This window comes from Pseudophryne corroboree, chromosome 5, assembly GCF_028390025.1.
Source record: "Pseudophryne corroboree isolate aPseCor3 chromosome 5, aPseCor3.hap2, whole genome shotgun sequence".
Lineage (NCBI taxonomy): Eukaryota > Metazoa > Chordata > Amphibia > Anura > Myobatrachidae > Pseudophryne > Pseudophryne corroboree.
Window position 1 is genome coordinate 767,293,235 of NC_086448.1, and position 23,790 is coordinate 767,317,024.

General features: G+C 47.7%; 1 protein-coding gene across 2 annotated transcripts in view; it reads left to right on the forward strand.

Moving 5' to 3' along the window:
• Positions 1-1,399: 1,399 nt before the first annotated feature.
• ATP6V1C1 (ATPase H+ transporting V1 subunit C1) overlaps positions 1,400-23,790 on the forward strand; it is a 138,941-nt gene continuing 116,550 nt past the window's right edge. Inside the window, exon 1 of one of the 2 annotated variants that reach the window (XM_063924239.1) lies at positions 1,400-1,531. The gene's annotated coding sequence lies outside the window, so the exon portion shown is untranslated. Of the gene's footprint in view, positions 1,532-1,602; positions 1,841-23,790 lie in introns of those variants that run through there. The other variant, XM_063924238.1, reaches the window with a different exon arrangement.

The following is a 23,790-nucleotide window of genomic DNA, read 5'->3' on the forward strand; positions in this document are numbered from 1 at the left end:
TATTACCCCATTGGTGGTGGCGACTCCTGCATTTATTAAACGATAATTTAATTTTGTTTGAAAGAAGTCTGTTAAGGGAGGCCCGAGCCTCTTCTAGTTCAACGTGGTATGTTGGGGTATGTTTTTTATGAGCCTAACTGGATACAGGTGCTGCGTAATACACATTTGTGCGCTTCCCATACAGAAATTTTGGATGTCTCTTCTTGATCATTGTCACTGATATATGCATCGATGGCAGAGTCTAATAGGGATTTACAGTGAACGTCTTGCAAAAGATGTAATTAAAGTGCCAAGTCCAAGGCTTCGGTATGGGGTGAGGGAGCGTTAAGTAAAGGAAGACAGGTGCGTGGTCAGACCACGTAACGGAACCGATAGAGGTGTCCTATAAGAGATGGAGATGTCGATGGCTGAGAAACAAGTAGTCAATTGCTGGGCACACTTAGCACCCCACCCCCCTTACTGGACACACTTAGCACCAACCCCCCTTACTGGGCACACTTAGCACCTACCCCCCTTACTGAGCACACTTAGCACCCCACCCCCTTACTGAGCATACTTAGCACCCCACCCCCTTACTGAGCATACTTAGCATCCCACCCCCTAACTGGGCATACTTAGCACCCACCCCCCTTACTGGGCACACTTAGCACCTTACACCCTTACTGAGCACACTTAGCACCCACTTCCCCTTACTGGGCACACACTCAGCACCCACTCCCCCTTACTGAGCACACTTAGCACCCACCCCCCTTACCGGGCACACTTAGCACCCTATGCCCTTACTGAGCACACTCAGCACCCACTCGCCCTTACTGGGCACCCTTAGCACCCACTACCCCTTTGGTGAACACACTTAGCATCCACTACCCCTTTGGTGGGCACACTTAGGGCCAGTTTTTGAGCCACCCGTGCTGCCTGCAGGTCTACGGGGATCCCTCTGCCACCCGCCAGCAACACGGAGCGGTGCCAGACTCTCATATAACTACCACCTACATGGTTGTGTCTATGTCACCTTCGTGCTCAGGACCTGGAAGTGACAAAACGAGAGGGCAGGAGAGAACTTCCGCCCTTACAGGACCTAAATCTTTTCTTCATTCTCCGTTCGTTTGGGGTAAAAAAAAAAAAATTCTATGCAGCATTGGACGCTCGCCACGCTTCGGGCTCGGTGTCTCGCTCCGCTTACCACACTTTACTATTCCAAATAGATTGTGACATGGACCCAGGGGGTTATGGGAAAGGTCCTCTCCACGAAGGTAAACTTACTAGACGATACCCCACCTACATTGTAGCATCTAGTTTCCCTCCGTGGAGAGGACCTTTCCCATAAGCCCCTGGGTCCACGTCACAAACTATTTGGAATAGTAACCTGTGGTGAGCGAAGCGAGACACCGAGCCCTGCACGGCCGACTCTGTCTCGTCTCCACTCCCCAAGCCGCGCCGATCACTACCTAGAGCCCCGCCCCCGCCTGACGTCAGCAAGGTCTTTCGGTGCCCAGGGAAGGGGTTCTGTCATCTAGACTTCCCCATCGCGGTGTGTATATCAGCTGACAAAGAATCATGTGATGTGCTGCGTGACACCCAGTCACACGACTCACCCCTCCTTGTCCCCATTACAGGCGCCATCTTGTTAGAGGCGAGGCGCCGATTCACATTGATTTTGGTCTGTTAGAAAATGGCGAACGTCATTCGTTGCGCGGAGGACAATTTTTTAGTCAAATGTTTCTGTTCTGTCTTGTAATGAGAGGTTGTAGTGGTTTGTGAGGGAGAGGATGGCGGAGGAGTGACGAACCGTGCTACAGCCTGTGTATATCGACGGTGACAGCATTCCCCAGCCACTCAGGTACGTCTCTGGCAGCATGAGGGGGTGCAGTGCCCAGGGCCCCGCACACATATGTAACCTTGGCAGTGGGTGAGCAATGCACGAGCTCTGCCCTTTCTGACTCCCTGGCTCCAAGCTAGGGGCAGATGACAGGCAGTCTAATGCCTCTGCAGCTGCAGTGTAACTACAAGTCCCAGCATGCACACTCCTTTGTAAGAGCCCCTGGCTGCCCAAGATTGAGCCAGTCTCCTAGGAGCATTTACTAATCATGTGCAAAATTTCCATTGCTTTGTGTGAGGTGTAAATGTCACACTAGGCGATGGATGGCGCCTGTGAGTGTATTATCCGGTACACAGGGGAGATTTATCAAAGCATGGAGAGCGATAAATACCAGTACCAGCCAATCAACTCATAGCTGTCATTTTCCAAACACAGCCTGTAACATGTCAGTTAGGAGCTTATTGGTTGGTACTCTATCACTCTCCAAGCTTTGATAAATCTCCCCCTAATTATAATGACTGTAAGATAAAGCTGTCAAGTAGCGTTCCCTCTGGTAGACGAGTAATAGACTCAGGAGGGCCGCACCGATGACTGAGATTGCTTATATCTGTTATGTCTACCAGTAAGTAAATGTTTAGTACATTACAATATTGATGGTGATGCTTATTGTAAGCTCATGTTTTATCCATTGAGTGGATGGTGCTTTAGTGGCAGCCACTCTCAAGTGCTTTTTTTTTTACACTATTTATATTCTGTATTTCATACTCTGCTTGCTCGCTATTGTGCCCCGGTATTTCAGGAATGTATTTTTTATTCTCTCTTCCACGTCTCCCTCCTCTCACTCTCATCTCTTTCTCTCACTTAACTGTCTTCTTTCTCTCTTTCTCTTACCCCTATCTTGGGGCCTTCTCCGGTGTGTGGCTTGCTGGAGGTAGAAGAGTCTGTGGGGGTCATTCCGACCTGATCGCACGCTGCCATTTTTCGCAGCGCAGAAATCAGGACAGAACTGCGCATGCGTATGCACCGCAAAGTGCAGGCGCGTTGTACGGGTACAAAGCTGATCGTTGCTGAGCGATGGATTTAACAAAGAATCCATTCGCACAGCCGCTCGCAAGGTGATTGTCAGGGAGAAGGCGTTTGTGGGTGGCAACTTACCGTTTTCTGGGAGTATTTGGAAAAACGCAGGCGTGTCCAAGCGTTTTGCAGGGCGGGTGTCTGACGTCAATTCCGGACACGAACAGGCTGAAGTGATCGCAGCGGCTGAGTAAGTCCTGGGCTACTCAGAAACTGCACAAAACTCGCAAAGCTAAAATACACTCCCCCATAGACGGCGACTATCTTATTGCAGCATTGCAAAAAGTAGCTAGCGAGCAATCAGCTCGGAATGACTCCCTGTGTGCGGCTGTCAGGCAGACAGTGAGAGCTTGTACTTGCGCTAGATGGACACTGTTATATAGCGATCCTCTGTATTGACCACAAATGTACCAACACAAGTTTATTAAGTCTTGGGACTTGTCATCAAATGGCCATTTCTATTTTATATATATATATATATATATATGTTGGTGGGGTAGCCCGGCACTCGCTGAATGCTGTAAAGGACCTGGGTGCCCTCCGTGATATGGATAGTTGTAGAAAAAATAGGCGGCACTCCAGGATTTAAATCAAACAAAATTGTGTATTGGCATCACAAAATACACAGTTACCGACGTTTCGGGGTCCGTGGCCCCTTCTTCAAGGTGTATGTGACAAAGTGGAAAAGCTTACCTTATAAGCTGGTGAATGTCCCGCCACCCGTGCGTGAAGACGGACGCCTCCGGCCACTCTGTCCCCGCTGCGTTCCCTGGACTTCCGGGGTCGGCTGCGGATGACGTCACGCGTCTGTGCGTCGGGTTGCTATGGTAGCAGCCGGCGCATAAGAACGCGCTGGCCGGGGCTGTCAGGATACAGAAGAATGAATGGAAATTAGAACTATGAAACACCCGTGATAATCATGTTTAAAATACATCATAAAGCATTGACTATGAGATGGATATATAGAAATGGGGAAAATGGTGAATAAATACTAACGCCTGGGAACAACCCTAATGATAGGAGCCAAGATAGTTTGGCTGGGGGAGGTGTAATTAGCCACGATCCCAGATGGTGATCCCCCACCACAGATGTCACCCAAATATAGTTTGGTGGTGTTACCACTATGTGCCAAGGTGCCTATAGGTCTAATTAATGATTCTCATATTTGTGACAGTAAGACAACACATCGATAATACTGGTGGAACCAATGGTGGTAGTATTATTAATATACACTATGTTCCCACAGTAGTGGAAGCTATAAAGGATCTTGTAACGTCCATCTTCTGATTTACTTAATATATTCAGACCCATTCAGTGTAGAGAATTCCATGAAATGTTCTCGTTTAAGCCCGACGGATTTATAGTGTTGAGTTTGAAGATCCACCTAGCTTCTAGCATGAGGAGTTTACCCCCTCTGTCTCCTCCTCGGGTGGAATCTGGAACTTGATCAATGAGAATATGTTTAAGTGTATTCAACGGGTGCCTTTTCTCGGCAAAGTGCCTGGCTATGGGTTGATCGATTTTCTTCCCCAATAGTGCTTGGCTAATGGCCGATCTATGTAGGGCCATACGTTCTCTTGCCGTCCTGATGGTTTTTCCTACATAGCCTTTGCCACATGGGCATGTGATAAGGTAGACAATGTATCTGGACGTGCAAGTTAAAACTTGCCTGATTTGTCCCACCTTGTCTGACTGAGGGAATTTGAAAGATGATCCTGTCAGCATATGTGTGCACGTCGTGCACCCTAGGCACTTGTAGCATCCTATCATTAGGGTTGTTCCCAGGCGTTAGTATTTATTCACCATTTTCCCCATTTCTATATATCCATCTCATAGTCAATGCTTTATGATGTATTTTAAACATGATTATCACGGGTGTTTCATAGTTCTAATTTCCATTCATTCTTCTGTATCCTGACAGCCCCGGCCAGCGCGTTCTTATGCGCCGGCTGCTACCATAGCAACCCGACGCACAGACGCGTGACGTCATCCGCAGCCGACCCCGGAAGTCCAGGGAACGCAGCGGGGACAGAGTGGCCGGAGGCGTCCGTCTTCACGCACGGGTGGCGGGACATTCACCAGCTTATAAGGTAAGCTTTTCCACTTTGTCACATACACCTTGAAGAAGGGGCCACGGACCCCGAAACGTCGGTAACTGTGTATTTTGTGATGCCAATACACAATTTTGTTTGATTTAAATCCTGGAGTGCCGCCTATTTTTTCTACAACTATATATATATATATATATATATATATATATATATATATATATATATATATATATATATATATATATATATATATATATAAAATACAATTATTTTTGGAGGAATTCTATTTGATTAGCGGTAATGTTACACTGGAATAAAATGTTCCAAACATTATATGCTGCTTGACATATGTCATTAAATCATCATTACGTTTGTCATCTGACAAATCCACTCTTGGAAGAACGGTGCATAGGGATCTTATCTGGTTATATGTGATTACCATGTTTTACCTTTGTGCGGTTTGTAAATGTAAAACCACCAGGACTATTCATGAAGGCTGCGATTCACATGTCCCTACACTGTCATCACTCAGCCTCCCCCTAATGACACCCTGGAATACTTTGATTCACTCATGACAGGAAGCTGCCTGACCTCTTGCTGCTCTTCTCCTTATTGTGGTTGCCACACAGCTAAAGGGAAGTAGGTCTGTGATTTCAAGAGATGGACATTTTGTTGTATGCCAAGTAAATCTGAAAAGCTATCTAATTTTGCAACATTCACAAGTACAGTGTTTGTGTGTGTATTTATTATATAGTGCACTGGGCATTTATCAGTAGAAGCTGTGTCTGTGCCCTGCTTGCCCTGGAGAGAGTGTGCAATTTAGGGGTGGATGAGAATTCGACTTGGCCGCAGTTGACCTGTGTTTTAATAGATCTGTGAATGTGCAGGTTCCACACTGCACGTGTGCCGATCTAGTCCTGCGTTGCCGGGCACAGTGCGGCTGCAGACGTCAGCTGATAGACACTCTGAAGCTGCGGGGAGGGGAAGCGTTTTTAGGAAACTGGGTTTGGTGTTGGCCCCGTTTTTTTGAGGCGAGCAAAAGCCATTGGCTTCGTCTTTGGTCAAAGAATCACTGGCCTCGGCAGTTGTGGCAGGCATTCTGAGCAACTTTAGGGTTGCCCATGTGCCCTATGGCCAGTGCGATGTTGCCAGTGGTGATTTGATGCTGATCCTTTGGATGCATGCTACGGATCTGAGAAGCCAGCGGTGGGCGTCTCATTTCACTAGATGTCACCTGCTGCATTTACATAACTTCTCAGATCCGCTGCTGCTGAACAGGCAGCACTGACAGCACCTGCGCCCACTTCTGCATCAGTCCCTTTGTGCACTTTATATGATCATAATGTCTTGAGTCATCTTGAGATCGGTTTCAGACTGTGCAATCCTCTCCCGGACTGGCTACCTACACGGGACCGGAGGCTTACACACTTGGCGAGTTTGCCGATGTTACCGACCAACGATATTATCGTTGGCCGATTTTGTTTTTCAGCGATTTTAAGCATACACACTGGACGATATCTATTGCCGACTTAGACGATATGACATACATCGATAACGTGCATATTGGCTTGCATGTTTAAACGATGATCGATCAATGATGAACGATTGCGGGGACGCACATCTTTCATCATTGTTACATACGCACTGAAAGATACAAACGATTTATCGTTCATTTTTGAACAATATCGTTCATATCTTTCAAAGATATCACCAAGTGTGTAGGGCCCATTATACAAGATGGTGAACCAGAACAGGCATTTTCATTATAAAACTCAGCTTAAAAACTGAGCTGAGATATTTGCATAGTTGTCATGGTTTGTTCTAGGAGCATAGTGTCCCTTTTTTAAATTTGCTTCTGACTGTGAATCGGGCACCAGACAGACAACTAGTGTTCATTCTAGCACCCTGCACCTTTCAAAATCCGTGCAGTTCCTCTTTCCTGCCTGGGGTGTCGCTCTCTGCTGTGATGCTTCTCAGCACACTCTGATCTGTTACTGAGTGCTGTGATACAGACCTGTGTGCTGAGAAGCACCAGAGCAGAGAGCGACACCCCAGGCAGGAAAGAGGAACTGCACAGGATTTGAAAGGTGCAGGGTGCTAGAATGAACACTAGACAACTAAAAGGGACATTTACTACTTGTGTGTCATTATAGTGGTTTGCAGCTTCTAGCGTTGAGCCCAGGTCTGAAGAGATCACTTTTGTTACTTTTTGGTTGATTGCCACAATTTCCTGATCCCCCATTGGCCAGGTTGGGGAATCTGGAATAAACCTGTTTTCTCTATCGTCCTAGTGGATGCTGGGGTTCCTGAAAGGACCATGGGGAATAGCGGCTCCGCAGGAGACAGGGCACAAAAAGTAAAGCTTTAGGATCAGGTGGTGTGCACTGGCTCCTCCCCCTATGACCCTCCTCCAAAACCTCAGTTAGATTTTTGTGCCCGGCCGAGAAGGGTGCAATCTAGGTGGCTCTCCTAAAGAGCTGCTTAGAAAAGTTTAGCTTAGGTTTTTTATTTTACAGTGAGTCCTGCTGGCAACAGGATCACTGCAACGAGGGACTTAGGGGAGAAGAAGTGAACTCACCTGCGTGCAGGATGGATTGGCTTCTTTGGCTACTGGACATTAGCTCCAGAGGGACGATCACAGGTACAGCCTGGATGGTCACCGGAGCCTCGCCGCCGGCCCCCTTGCAGATGCTGAAACGAGAAGAGGTCCAGAATCGGCGGCAGAAGACTCCTCAGTCTTCTTAAGGTAGCGCACAGCACTGCAGCTGTGCGCCATTTCCTCTCAGCACACTTCACACGGCAGTCACTGAGGGTGCAGGGCGCTGGGAGGGGGGCGCCCTGGGAGGCAAATGAAAACCTTTTTTGGCTAAAAATACCTCACATATAGCCTCCGGGGGCTATATGGAGATATTTAACCCCTGCCAGAATCCATTAAAGAGCGGGAGACGAGCCCGCCGAAAAAGGGGCGGGGCCTATCTCCTCAGCACACAGCGCCATTTTCCCTCACAGAAAGGCTGGAGGGAAGGCTCCCAGGCTCTCCCCTGCACTGCACTACAGAAACAGGGTTAAAACAGAGAGGGGGGGCACCAATTTGGCGTTAGAAATATATAAAAGATGCTATAAGGGAAAACACTTATATAAGGTTGTCCCTATATAATTATAGCGTTTTTGGTGTGTGCTGGCAAACTCTCCCTCTGTCTCTCCAAAGGCTAGTGGGTCCTGTCCTCTATCAGAGCATTCCCTGTGTGTGTGCTGTGTGTCGGTACGTGTGTGTCGACATGTATGAGGACGATGTTGGTGAGGAGGCGGAGCAATTGCCTGTAATGGTGATGTCACTCTCTAGGGAGTCGACACCGGAATGGATGGCTTATTTAGGGAATTACGTGATAATGTCAACACGCTGCAAGGTCGGTTGACGACATGAGACGGCCGACAAACAATTAGTACCGGTCCAGACGTCTCAGAAACACCGTCAGGGGTTTTAAAACGCCCGTTTACTTTAGTCGGTCGACACAGACACAGACACGGACACTGAATCCAGTGTCGACGGTGAATAAACAAACAAACGTATTCCTTATTAGGGCCACACGTTAAGGGCAATGAAGGAGGTGTTACATATTTCTGATACTACAAGTACCACAAAAGAGGGTATTATGTGGGATGTGAAAAAACTACCGTAGTTTTTCCTGAATCAGATAAATTAAATGAAGTGTGTGATGATGCGTGGGTTCCCCCCGATAGAAAATTATGGGCGGTATACCCTTTCCCGCCAGAAGTTAGGGCGCGTTGGGAAACACCCCTTAGGGTGGATAAGGCGCTCACACGCTTATCAAAACAAGTGGCGGTACCGTCTATAGATAGGGCCGTCCTCAAGGAGCCAGCTGACAGGAGGCTGGAAAATATCATAAAAAAGTATATACACACATACTGGTGTTATACTGCGACCAGCGATCGCCTCAGCCTGGATGTGCAGAGCTGGGGTGGCTTGGTCGGATTCCCTGACTAAAAATATTGATACCCTTGACAGGGACAGTATTTTATTGACTATAGAGCATTTAAAGGATGCATTTTCTATATATGCGAGATGCACAGAGGGATATTTGCACTCTGGCATCAAGAGTAAGTGCGATGTCCATATCTGCCAGAAGATGTTTATGGACACGACAGTGGTCAGGTGATGCAGATTCCAAACGGCACAAAGGTGTATTGCCGTATAAAGGAAGAGGAGTTATTTGGGGTCGGTCCATCGGACCTGGTGGCCACGGCAACTGCTGGAAAATCCACCGTTTTTACCCTAAGTCACATCTCTGCAGAAAAAGACACCGTCTTTTCAGCCTCAGTCCTTTCGTCCCTATAAGAGTCATATCTGCCCAGGGATAGAGGAAAGGGAAGAAGACTGCAGCAGGCAGCCCATTCCCAGGAACAGAAGCGTTCCACCGCTTCTGCCAAGCTCTCAGCATGACGCTGGGACCGTACAGGACCCCTGGATCCTACATGTAGTATCCCAGGGGTACAGATTGGAATGTCGAGACTTTTCCCCTTCGCAGGCTCCTGAAGTCTGGTTTACCAAGGTCTCCCTCCGACAAGGAGGCAGTATGGGAAACAATTCACAAGCTGTATTTCCAGCAGGTGATAATCAAATTACCCCTCCTACAACAAGAAAAGGGGTATTATTCCACATTATATTGTGGTACTGAAGCCAGAAGGCTAGGTGAGACCTATTCTAAATCTAAAAAAATTTGAACACTTACAAAGGTTCAAATCAAGATGGAGTCACTCAGAGCAGTGATAACGAACCAGGAAGAAGGGGACTATATAGTGTCCCGAGACATCAGGGATGCTTACCTCCATGTCCAAAATTTGCCCTTCTCACTAAAGTTACCTCAGGTTCGTGGTACAGAACTGTCACTATCAGTTTCAGACGCTGCCGTTTGGATTGTCCACGGCACCCCGGGTCTTTACCAAGATAATGGCCGAAATGATGATTCTTCTTCGAAGAAAAGGCGTCTTAATTATCCCTTACTTGGACGATCTCCTGATAAGGGCAAAGTCCAGGGAACAGTTGGAGGTCGGAGTAGCACTATCTCGGATACTGCTACAACAGCACGGGTGGATTCTAAATACTCCAAAATCGCAGCTGATCCCGACGACAAGTCTGCTGTGCCTAGGGATGATTCTGGACACAGTCCAGAAAAAGGTGTTTCTCCCGGAAGAGAAAGCCAGGGAGTTATCCGAGCTAGTCAGGAACCTCCTAAAATCAGTGCATCATTGCACAAGGGTCCTGGTAAAGATGGTGACTTCCTACGAAGCAATTCCATTCGGCAGATTTCACGCAAGAATTTTTCAGTGGGATCTGCTGGACAAATGGTCCGGATCGCATGTTCAGATGCATCAGCGGATAACCCTATATCCAAGGACAAGGGTGTCTCTCCTGTGGTGGTTACAGAGTGCTCATCTTCTAGAGGGCCGCAGATTCGGCATTCAGGATTGGATGCTGGTGACCACGGAGGCCAGCCCGAGAGGCTGGGGAGCAGTCACACAAGGAAAAAATTTCCAGGGAGTGTGATCAAGTCTGGAGACTTTTCTCCACATAAATATACTGGAGCTAAGGGTAAATTTATAATACTCTAAGTTTAGCAAGACCTCTGCTTCAAGGTCAGCCGGTATTGATCCAGTGGGAAAAACATCACGGCAGTCGCCCACGTAAATAGACAGGGCGACACAAGAAGCAGGAGGGCAATGGCAAAAACTGCAAGGACTTTTCGCTGGGCGGAAAATCATGTGATAGCACTGTCAGCAGTGTTTCATTCCGGGAATGGAAACTGGGAAGCAGATTTCCTCAGCAGGCACGACCTCCACCCGGCAGAGTGGAAACTTCATCGGGAAGTTTTCCACATGATTGTAAACCGTTGGGAAATACCAAAGGTGGACATGATGGCGTCCCGTCTGAACAAAAAACGGGACAGGTATTGCGCCAGGTTAAGAGACCCTCAGGCAATAGCTGTGGACGTTCTGGTAACACCATGGATGTACCAGTCGGTGTATGTGTTCCATCCTCTGCTTCTCATACCTAAGGTACTGAGACTTATAAGACGTAGAGGAGTAAGAACTATACTCATGGCTCCGGATTGGCCAAGAAGGACTTGGTACCCGGAACTTCAAGAGATGCTCACAGAGGACTTATGGCCTCTGCCGCTAAGAAGGGACTTGTTTCAGCAAGTACCATGTCTGTTCCAAGACTTACCGCATCTGCGTTTGACGGCATGGCGGTGGAACGCCGGATCCTAAGGGAAAAAGGCATTCCGGAAGAGGTCATTCCTACCCTGGTCAAAGCCAGAAAGGAGGTGACCGCACAACATTATCACCACATGTGGCAAAAATATGTTGCGTGGTGTGAGGCCAGAAAGGCCCCACGAAGAAATTTCAACTCGGTCGATTCCTGCATTTCCTGCAAACAGGAGTGTCTATGGGCCTCAAATTGGGGTCCATTAAGGTTCAAATTTCGGCCCTGTCGATTTTCTTCCAGAAAGAAGTGGCTTCAGTTCCTGAAGTCCAGAAGTTTGTCAAGGGAGTATTGCATATACAACCCCCTTTTGTGCCTCCAGTGGCACTGTGGGATCTCAACGTAGTTCTGGGATTCCTCAAATCACATTGGTTTAAAACCAGTCAAATCTGTGGATTTGAAGCATCTCACATGAAAAGTGACCATGCTCTTGGCCCTGGCCTGGACCAGGCGAGTGTCAAATTGGTGTTTTTTTTCTCAAAAAAGCCCATATCTGGTTGTCCATTTGGACAGGGCAGAGCTGCGGACTCGTCCCCAGTTCTCTCCCTAAGGTGGTGTCAGTGTTTCACCTGAACCAGCTTATTTTGGTGCCTTGCGCCTACTAGGGACTTGGAGGACTCCAGGTTGCTAGATGTTGTCAGGGCCCTGTAAATATAGGTTCCAGGACGGCTGGAGTCAGGAAAACTGACTTGCTGTTATCCTGTATGCACCCAACAAACTGGGTGCTCTTGCTTCTAAGCAGACTATTGCTAGTTGGATGTGTAATACAATTCAGCTTGCACATTCTGTGGCAGGCCTGCCACAGCCAAAATATGTAAATGCCCATTCCACAAGGAAGGTGGGCTTATCTTGGGCGGCTGCCCGAGGGGTCTCGGCTTTACAACTTTGCCGAGCGGCTATTTAGTCAGGGGCAAACACGTTGGTAAAATCCTACAAATTTGATACCCTGGCTAAGGAGGACCTGGAGTTCTCTCATTCGGTGCTGCAGAGTCATCCGCACTCTCCCGCCCGTTTGGGAGCTTTGGTATTATCCCCATGGTCCTTTCAGGAACCCCAGCATCCACTAGGACGATAGAGAAAATAAGAATTTACTTACCGATAATTCTATTTCTCGGAGTCCGTAGTGGATGCTGGGCGCCCATCCCAAGTGCGGATTATCTGCAATACTTGTACATAGTTACAAAAATCGGGTTATTATTGTTGTGAGCCATCTTTCAGAGGCTCCGCTGTTATCATACTGTTAACTGGGTTCAGATCACAGGTTGTACAGTGTGATTGGTGTGGCTGGTATGAGTCTTACCCGGGATTCAAAATCCTTCCTTATTGTGTACGCTCGTCCGGGCACAGTATCCTAACTGAGGCTTGGAGGAGGGTCATAGGGGGAGGAGCCAGTGCACACCACCTGATCCTAAAGCTTTACTTTTTGTGCCCTGTCTCCTGCAGAGCCGCTATTCCCCATGGTCCTTTCAGGAACCCCAGCATCCACTACGGACTCCGAGAAATAGAATTATCGGTAAGTAAATTCTTATTTAAAATCTCGATTCCTCGATCCCGAGCAAAAATGGTCGGGATCAGCAAATGGCAAGATAAATATATGATTTTATTTTTTGTAGACCATTTATAGAAAAAAATCAGTGTACTTTCAGAGCTAGTTCACAGACGGGGAAAACATCTATGCCAGTGTTTCCCATCCTCATGCATGGATATCCCTAAAACCCGGCCTGTTAGTGTGCTTTGAGGACCGAGGTTGGGAATGCCTGGTCTATACTGTAGTCATTTGAGCACGAGCTTGAGCTTTAAGCTGGGTACACACTAGATAATAGTGTGTACTCAGAAATATTGTCAGCAACGGGTCCTGGTGGGAGGGGGGGGGAGTGGGTGCCATGGTGCATGCGGCAGCATAGCATCGTTAACAATATCCCCAGATTGGCCTGCTACTGGTGATGTCATTCACGACCTGCAGTAGCGCGCATCATTAACAATGTAGTGCTTTGAATGATATGTCGTTCTGATCTGTTGGAATTGGGCATAGCGTTCGTAATGTCATCTAGTGTGTACCCAGCTTTGGACCCGTGTGAATGAAGCATTTTTAATGGTGGTAATGTCACCTTTGTGGCAGTTTGATAGACCTCATACCCACTGGCATTCATTTTGTGTTTTGTACTTGGTGGGGGAATAAAATTGTTTATGCTTGCCCGCCACCGGCAGCTGTTCACTGCCAAATAGAGCAACAATTGAATTGCTCTGTCGGACGCCCTGGCACTGCCAGCACAAACATTTGAATCCCCCATAGTGTTTAACTTTTTATTTCCTCAATTCAAAGTGGCCACATAGTTTCAACCAATCGTAATCCGTAAATGGCATGGAGTAATACATTAGCACATTTTCAAGAACCTCAAGTTGTGTTATTACTTGGTGACTAGTTTACTGTGTATAGTTGGGTCTGTAAGGCTGTGTACACATGGCGCGATGCGCTGTACAGCCCGTCATTAACTATTGGACGTGGCCGGAGCCCGGGCCCGCCGATATAGTCAATGTTGGGCTTCCTGCACAGTCTATTTTTCCTTGGGATGCCGATCTCGCGGGACCGCACATTGACATTGCAAGGACTATACACACGGTACAATATGCACTATATTTTCTTATGATTTCGACTATATAGAAATATTGCACCGTGTGTACACACCTTGTGAGTATGTTAGTTTTTTTTTGTTTCTTGTATATACTGTACCTGTATTTTTGGTTCAGTGGTCTTCTGCAAATGACGCAGTAATACATTTTGTAATTTCTGTACTGGAGATGCTTCCACCAGCGTAGGCTCTGCAAGATGTTCTACAGATTCCAGTGCCTGCAGGCATATTGGCTGTGTTGTGTGTTTTGTTATACTTGTATAGCCCATTATTATTAATTGCCTGGCAGGCACACAATCCAACACTACAACGTCTTAACCAACTGACCTTATTTCTCTAACGTCCTAGTGGATGCTGGGGACTCCGTCAGGACCATGGGGAATAGCGGCTCCGCAGGAGACAGGGCACAAAAGCAAGCTTTTAGGATCACATGGTGTGTACTGGCTCCTCCCCCTATGACCCTCCTCCAAGCCTCAGTTAGGTTTTTGTGCCCGTCCGAGAAGGGTGCAATCTAGGTGGCTCTCTTAAAGAGTTGCTTAGAAAAAGTTTTTAGGTTCTTTATTTTCAGTGAGTCCTGCTGGCAACAGGCTCACTGCATCGAGGGACTTAGGGGAGAGAATTTCAACTCACCTGCGTGCAGGATGGATTGGATTCTTAGGCTACTGGACACCATTAGCTTCAGAGGGAGTCGGAACACAGGTCTCGCCCTGGGGTTCGTCCCGGAGCCGCGCCGCCGACCCCCTTGCAGATGCTGAAGATTGAAGAGGTCCGGAACCAGGCGGCAGAAGACTTTTCAGTCTTCCTCAGGTAGCGCACAGCACTGCAGCTGTGCGCCATTGTCTGTCAGCACACTTCCCACAGCGATCACGGAGGGTGCAGGGCGCGGGGGGGGGCGCCCTGGCAGCAATGTAGAATACCTGTATGGCGAAAAATACATCACATATAGCCCTTGAGGCTATATGGATGTATTTAACCCCTGCCAGACTTCACAATCTCCGGAGAAGAAGCCCGCCGAAAAGGGGGCGGGGCCTATTCTCCTCAGCACACAGCGCCATTTTCCCTCACAGAAAGGCTGAGGGGAAGGCTCCCAGGCTCTCCCCTGCACTGCACTACAGAAACAGGGTTTAAACAGAGAGGGGGGGCACTGATTTGGCGATATACATATATATTAAATGCTATATGGGAGGAACACTTATATAAGGGTTGTCCCTGTATAATTATAGCATTTTGGTGTGTGCTGGCAAACTCTCCCTCTGTCTCCCCAAAGGGCTAGTGGGTCCTGTCCTCTATCAGAGCATTCCCTATGTGTGTGCTGTATGTCGGTACGTGTGTGTCGACATGTATGAGGAAAATGTTGGTGAGGAGGCGGAGCAAATTGCCTGTAATGGTGATGTCACTCTCTAGGGAGTCGACACTGGAATGGATGGCTTACTTATGGAATTACGTGATAATGTCAACACGCTGCAAGTGGGTTGACGACATGAGACGGCCGGCGAACAAATTAGTACCGGTCCAGGCGTCTCAGATACCGTCAGGGGCTTGTAAAAACGCCCATTTACCTCAGTCGGTCGACATAGACCCAGACACGGACACTGATTTCAGTGTCGACGGTGAAGAAACAAACGTATTTTCCTTTAGGGCCACACGTTAAGGGCAATGAAGGAGGTGTTACATATTTCTGATACTCCAAGTACCACAAAGAAGGGTATTATGTGTGAGGTGAAAAAACTACCTGTAGTTTTTCCTGAATCAGATAAATTAAATGAAGTGTGTGATGATGCGTGGGTTTCCCCCGATAGAAAATTATTGGCGGTATACCCTTTCCCGCCAGAAGTTAAGGCGCATTGGGAAACACCCCTCAGGGTGGATAAGGCGCTCACATGCTTATCAGAAAAATATCCTAAAAAGTATACACACACATGCTGGTGTTATACTGTGACCAGCGATCGCCTCAGCCTGGATGTGCAGAGCTGAGGTGGCTTGGTCGGATTCCCTGACTAAAAATATTGATACCCTTGACAGGGACAGTATTTTATTGACTATAGAGCATTTAAAGGATGCATTTCTATATATACGAGATGCGCAGAGGGATATTTGCACTCTGGCATCAAGAGTAAATGCGATGTCCATATCTGCAAGAAGATGTTTATGGACACGACAGTGGTCAGGGGATGCAGATTCCAAACGGCACAAAGATGTATTGCCGTATAAAAGGGGAGGAGTTATTTGGGGTCGGTCCATGGGACCTGGTGGCCACGGCAACTGCTGGAAGATCCACCGTTTTTTACCCTAAGTCACATCTCTGCAGAAAAAGACACCGTCTTTTCAGCCTCAGTCTTTTCGTCCCTATAAGATATCTGCCCAGGGATAGAGGAAAGGGAAGAAGACTGCAGCAGGCAGCCCATTCCCAGTAACAGAAGCCCTCCACCGCTTCTACTAAGTTCTCAGCATGACGCTGGGACCGTACAGGACCCCTGGATCCTACAAGTAGTATCAAAGGGGCACAGATTGGAATGTCGAGGCGTTTCCCCCCTCGCAGGTTCCTGTAGTCTGCTGTACCAATGTCCCCCTCCGACAGGGAGGCAGTATTGAAAACAATTCACAAGCTGTATTCCCAGCAGGTGATAATAAAATTACCCCTCCTACAACAAGGAAAGGGGTATTGTTCCACACTATAGGGTGGTACTGAAGCCAGAAGGCTAGGTGAGACCGATTCTAAATCTGAAAAATTTGAACACTTACAAGGGTTCAAATCCAGATGGAGTCACTCAGAGCAGTGATAGCGAACTGGGAACAAGGGGACTATATGGTGTCCCGGGACATCAGGGATGCTTACCTCCATGTCCCGAAATTTGCTTTTCTCACCAAGGGTACCTCAGGTTCGTGGTACAGAACTGTCACTATCAGTTTCAGACGATGCCGTTGGAGTGTCCAAGGCACCCCGGGTCTTTACCAAGGTAATGACCGAAATGAGGATTCGTCTTCAAAGAAAATGGACGACCTTCTGATAAGAACAAGGTCCAGAGAACAGTTGGAGGTCGGAGTAGCACTATCTCAAGTAGTTCTACGACAGCACGGGTGGATTCTAAATATTCCAAAACCGCAGTTGTCCCGACGACACGTCTGCTGGTCCTAGGGATGATTCTGGACACAGTCCAGGAAAAGGGTGTTTCTCCCAGAGGAGAAAGCCAGGGAGTTATCCGAGCTAATCGGGATCCTCCTAAAACCAGGAAAAGTGTCAGTGCATCATTGCACAAGAGTCCTGGTAAAAAATGGTGGCTTATTACGAAGCGCTTCCATTCGGCAGATTTCACGCAAGAACTCTTCAGTGGGATCTGCTGGACAAATGGTCCGGATCGCATCTTCAGATGCATCAGCGGATAACCCTATATCCAAGGACAAGGGTGTCTCTCCTGTGGTGATTACAGAGTGCTCATCTTCTAGAGGGCCGCAGATTCGGCATTCAGGATTGGATGCTGGTATCCACGGAGGCCAGCCTGAGAGGCTGGGGAGCAGTCACACAGGGAAAAAATTTCCAGGGAGTGTGATCAAGTCTGGAGAATTCTCTCTACATAAATATACTGGAGCTAAGAGCAAATTTGTAATGCTATAAGCTTGGCAAGGCCTCTGCTTCAAGGTCAGCCGGTATTGATCCAGTGGGATAACATCACGGCAGTCGCCCACGTAAACAGATAGGGCGGCACAAGAAGCAGGAGGGCAGTGGTCAAAACTGCAAGGATTTTTCGCTAGACGGAAAATCATGTGATAGCACTGTCAGCAGTGTTCATTCCGGGAGTGGACGACTGGGAAGCAGACTTCCTCAGCAGGCACGACCTCCACCCGGGAGAGTGGGAACTTCATCGGGAAGTTTTCCGCATGATTGTGAACCGTTGGGAAAGACCAAAGGTGGAAATGATGGCGTCCCGCCCGAACAAAAAACGGGACAGGTATTGCGCCAGGTCACGAGACCTTCAGGCGATAGCTGTGGACGTCCTGGTAACACCGTGGGTGTAACAGCCGGTGTATGTGTTCCCTCTTCTGCTTCTCATAACCAAGGTATTGAGAATTATAAGACGTAGAGGAGTAAGAACTATACTCGTGGCTCCGGATTGGCCAAGAGGGACTTGGTACCCGGAACTTCAAGAGATGCTCACAGAGGACTAATGGCCTCGGGAGCTAAGATGGGATTTGCTTTCAGCAAGAACCATGTCTGTTCCAAGAGGAACCGTGGCATCTGCCTCTAAGAAAGGACCTGCTCCAGCAGGGACCTTGTCTGTTCCAAGACTTACCGCGACTGCGTTTGACGGGATGGCGGTTGAACGCCGGATCCTAAGGGAAAAGGCATTCCGGAAGAGGTCATACCTACCCTGGTCAAAGCCAGGAAGGAGGTGACCGCACAACGTTATCACCACATGTGGTGAAAATATGTTGCGTGGGTGAGGCCAGGAAGGCCCCACGAAAAAAATTTCAACTAGGTCGATTTCTGCACTTCCTGAAAACAGGAGTGTCTATGAGCCTCAAATTGGGGTCCATTAAGGTTCAAGTTTCGGCCCTGTAGATTTTCTTCCAGAAAAAATTGGCTTCAATTCCTGAAGTCCAGACGTTTGTCAAGGGAGTATTGCATATACAGCCCCTTGTGTGCCTCCAGTGGCACCGTGGGATCTCAACGTAGTGTTGGGATTCCTCATCATATTGGTTTGAACCGATCAAATCTGTGGATTTGAAATATCTCACATGGAAAGGGACCATGTTGTGGCCCTGGCCTCGGCCAGGCGATTGTCAGAATTGGGGGCTTTGTCTTAAAAAAAGCTCATATTTGTTTTTCCATTCGGACAGGGCAGAACTGCGGACTCGTCCCCAGTTTCTTCCTAAGGTGGTGTCAGCGTTTCGCCTGAAACAACATATTGTGGTGCCTGCGGCTACTAGGGACTTGGAGGACTCCAAGTTGCTAGACGTTGTCGGGGCCCTAAAAATATATATATATATATATTTCCAGGACGGCTGGAGTCAGAAAGTCTGACTTGCTGTTTATATTGTATGCACCCCAAAAGATGGGTGCTCCTGCTTCTAAGCAGACTATTGCTCGTTGGATTTGTAGTACAATTCAGCTTGCACAGTCTGTGGCAGGCCTGCCACAGCCAAAATCTGTCAATGCCCATTCCACAAGGAAGGTGGGCTCATCTTGGGCGGATGCCCGAGGGGGTCTCGGCTTTAAAATTTTGCCGAGCAGCTACGTGGTCAGGGGGGAACACGTTTGTAAAATTCTACAAATTTGATACCCTGGCTGAGGAGGACCTGGAGTTCTCTCATTCGGTGCTGCAGAGTCACCCGCACTCTCCCGCCCGTTTGGGAGCTTTGGTATAATCCCCATGGTCCTGACGGAGTCCCCAGCATCCACTAGGACTTTAGAGAAAATAAGATTTTACTTACCGATAAATCTATTTCTCGTAGTCCGTAGTGGATGCTGGGCGCCCATCCCAAGTGCGGATTGTCTGCATTACTTGTACATAGTTATTGTTACAAAAATCGGGTTATTATTGTTGTGAGCCATCTTTTTTAGAGGCTACTTCATTGTTATCATACTGTTAACTGGGTTCAGATCACAAGTTGTACGGTGTGATTGGTGTGGCTGGTTTGGGTCTTACCCGGGATTCAAGATCCTTCCTTATTGTGTACGCTCGTCCGGGCACAGTACCTAACTGAGGCTTGGAGGAGGGTCATAGGGGGAGGAGCCAGTACACACCATGTGATCCTAAAAGCTTGCTTTTGTGCCCTGTCTCCTGCGGAGCCGCTATTCCCCATGGTCCTGACGGAGTCCCCAGCATCCACTACGGACTACGAGAAATAGATTTATCGGTAAGTAAAATCTTATTTTTACCACGTGTGTCTACAGTATTATTACAATTCCTCTTTATTCCTCCTGAATCGCTCCAGCAATTCTTTGCAGATTCCTTATTTCTCGTGTAAATAGAAGACAAAATAATGATGAGTTATAACAATACAGCACTGTAAGACAGATTAAAGCTACGTCAGGTGGATCTGAGCAGTGATGTTGTTCAGCCTGAGTAAAGGTATTTATTGTGAATTGCTGTCTATCAGGGCTTGTTGTCAGAAATCTTAAGAGCCCCATACACTACCGAGACATATCAGACGGACATGTCGCGGGCGACCACCCCCAGCAGCCTCCGGGAGGGGCAGGATCGCCCACGATACATCATATGCTGTCCTTTTGCATACGATGTATCTTGAGCGATCCCAGCCACTCCTGCGGGGTTGGACCAGATTGAATGTGCAGCATATTCAATCTGGAGGATCCGATCCGATGCTTACGGGAACGCGCATCGGATCGGGAACGCCTCCAAAATGCCCGATTTCATCCGATATATCGGGCCGAATGCCCGAAATCGGATGAAATTTGGCATTATGGTCCTAGTGTATGGGGCCCTTTACCGATCCCCTCTAGATATCTAGAGTTCTAGCTGTTATGAATGGGGGCTGAATGCTCAGTCCTCTCTGCCCTTTGACACATTTGGGCCTAATTCAGACCTTATCGCTAGGCTGCGTTTTCGTACAGCGGGCGATCAAGTCTAAACTGCGCATGCACCGCAATGCACAGTCGCATTGCATGGGTACAAAGCGGATCGCCGCTCATCGATGGGTTTGTGCGAAGAATCCATTCGCACGGGTGATCACAAGGAGATTGACAGGAAGAAGGCGTTTGTGGGTGTCAACTGACCGCTTTCTGGGAGTGTTTGGAAAAACGCAGGTGTGTCCAAGGGTTTGCAGGGCGGGTGTCTGACGTCAATTCCGGTCCTGAACAGCCTGATGTGATTGCAGCTGCTGAGTTAGTCCTGGGCAACTCAGAGACTGCACAAAATCTGTTTGTACAGCTCTGCTACACAAGCGTTCGCACACTTGCACAGCGAAAATACATTTCCCCCTGTGAGCGGCAACTATGCGAACGCAGGACTGCACAAAACCCCCAGTGAGCGAACAGGTCTGAATTAGGCCCATTATGCAAAGAGTCTTATAGGCCCCAATTCGCGGTCTGTGCAGAATGAGAATGAGTTTATTGAAATTAAGTTCTAAATGTAGATCTTTATTGTGCTTTGCATTTTTGTAGAAAAGGTGATAATGAAAGGATGGATTACTGATGTTTACACCTCCAATAATTATGTAGAATTAGAAAGGAATAAAGGAATGTCCCATTACAATGATTACATATTAAATATTGAAAATATCTCACTTGCTGTAATTTAAACCGCAATTGCCATGTACAAGCTAGTGTGTTAAAATGACCAGACCAATTATTTTGACTTGAATACAAAGAACAGTGCACTTTGGACCTTATTCAGTGAGGAATGCAATTTCTGCTAAAAAGCAGTTGCTGCGATCAAATAGTTGCCGCCCAGAAATAGATAAAAAACGCCATTGCGGAAATTACAGATGCATCGCAATATGCGGCCTGATCGCAAAACCATACGCCATTCCTGGAACATCAAGGATTTCCCTATCTGCGCCAGACAAGGTCATCAACAAAAGGCTGGAAGTGGTCATCGCTGATGCCAGAGGCCTTCCTTAAAAACGCCTGGGCACGCCAGTGTTTTTTCAGACAAACCCAGAAAACGAATAACAAATTAATAATGAGTCGCGCTATAGAACCAATTAAATATTTGCTACACCGGTCTTAATTAAAAATATTTATTAATTATACAGATAAGAAAAAAACATTTTGTTTAGCATATAATAAAACCAGGTGTAATAGCAACACCCTCTGACGTGTAACCAGTTGATATAGATACAAAGTAAATAGATTAAACTGTGAAACAATTAATCTATTTAAATAAGTTTCATTAGCTAACTTTGCTACAAGGAATTAAAAATACCTATTGTAAACGTCCCAATTTGACAGAGGTTGATCCAATATGTATTATAAATATGCTGGGGTTTCCATGAACCGAATAATGTCCATCTTGAAATTAAATGTCACTGTTACAATGTCCTGATAACCGCATATGGACTATTAGCCAGCCGCAGATGTTATTACTCCCTCTGTCCCGTGTATGCTCAATTCAGGGACCTATTTAGCGAGTGAGAGGAGAGTATATGTGGAGTGTGTATGACCCGAGCGTCCCCGGGTACACACAATTGCAAGCTGTAATGTTTGTTACCTTGGAGCCGGAGCAGTTTCCCAATAGCAGCTAAGAACTTCAACTGCAACCAAGCCGTCTGCGGCTTCCGTCTGTACGGCAGGCGGTTGGAAAATAGATCGTCTCTCCTGCAGCTCCCGTCCACGGAGCCGACAGTGTACGGCTCCAACGAGCCGGAGCGCCTCCCCGCGGCAGCACTAGCACAATGGCAGAGGCGCCTATGCAATCAGCAGTAAGGTGGACTGGGAACTCTGAATGAGCCGGACAAGGATCACCTCTGTTCGGTTGGTGTTAGATAGGGAGTCCTAGACGCGTTTCGTGACTTCCTGTCACTTCTTCCATAGGCCCTATGGAAGAAGTGACAGGAAGTCACGAAACGCTCATTCAAATTTATTCCTCGGAACATCTAGACTTTATCGGATTTGGTGTAATTGACACCGTTAGGTGAGGAGGTCACTTTTTTACACCATCTAAAGCAATTTGATGTGTATCCAATCGATTGTACATTTTATACAAAAATTTTGTAATAAAAACCTTTTTTATTTAATATCCTAGTATTAATCCATTGTATCTTTTGTCGGGTGATCATTTCTTTTTGGTGAGTGGGTTTCTCTGTAGGCCCCAATTGTGAAGGCACTAAGTGGAACAGAACTCAAGAGAACCTGTCATCACGTTCCGTGAATTAAATATTATTTGATCATTGTATATATTCAGCGCACTCTGTTTTCTAGTTGTTTTATTCATTTTTATGTTCTCTCTCTCTCTCTCTCTCTCTCTCTCTCTCTCTCTCTCTCTCTCTCTCTCTCTCTCTCTCTCTCTCTCTCTCTCTCTCTCTCTCTCTCTCTCTCATCTGGTATAGTGACCTGTTTATTAATGGACATATCCACAGTATTTTCCAAATCTATATGTAATCAGATAGATGTTCAGAAATCTCATATATTATAGTGTTCCCTCTAGAAATTAAATGGCGCCGGACTCCGGGGGCACATTTGCGCGCACACGGTCGAAACGGGGGCGTGGTCATGCAAATCAGGGGGCGTGGCTACACGCACGTCATTTTAGTGGGCGGTGCGGCCCACAGACGCTGCTGTAGGGGGCGTCCGTTGCCGATGGCGTCACTGTTGGGGGCGTTCCCAGCACCTCCGTCGGTGATGGGCTTTCCCCAGCTCTCTCCCATAGCGTGAATGGATGCCGTGCGCATGCGCACGCCATCTTTACACGCTGGGAAGGCAGGAAGCGGGCGGCTGTTCTAGCAGGGTGCCGCAAAAGGGGCAGGGCGGGTTGCCTTATAAGGGTGAGGAGTTATTCGGGGATGGTCTCTCGGACCTAGTTTCCACAGCAACTGCTGGGAAGTCAGCATTTTTACCCCATGTTCCCTCACAGCCTAAAAAGGTGCCGTTTTATCAAGTACAGTCCTTTCGGACTCAGAAAAACAGGCGTGGAAAAGGCGGGTCCTTTCTATCCAGAGGCAGAGGTAGGGGAAAAAGGCTGCAACAAACAGCAGGTTCCCAGGAGCAAAAGTCCTCCCCCGCTTCTTCCAAGTCCGCCGCATGACGGTGGGGCTCCACAGACGGAGCCAGGTACGGTGGGGGGCCGCCTCAAAAATTTCAGCGATCAGTGGGCTCGCTCACAGGTGGATCCCTGGATCCTGCAAATAGTATCTCAAGGGTACAAACTGGAATTCGAGGCGTCTCCACCCCACTGGTTCCTAAAATCTGCCTTACCGACAACTCCCTCAGGCAGGGAGGCTGTGCTAGAGGCAATTCACAAGCTGTATTCCCAG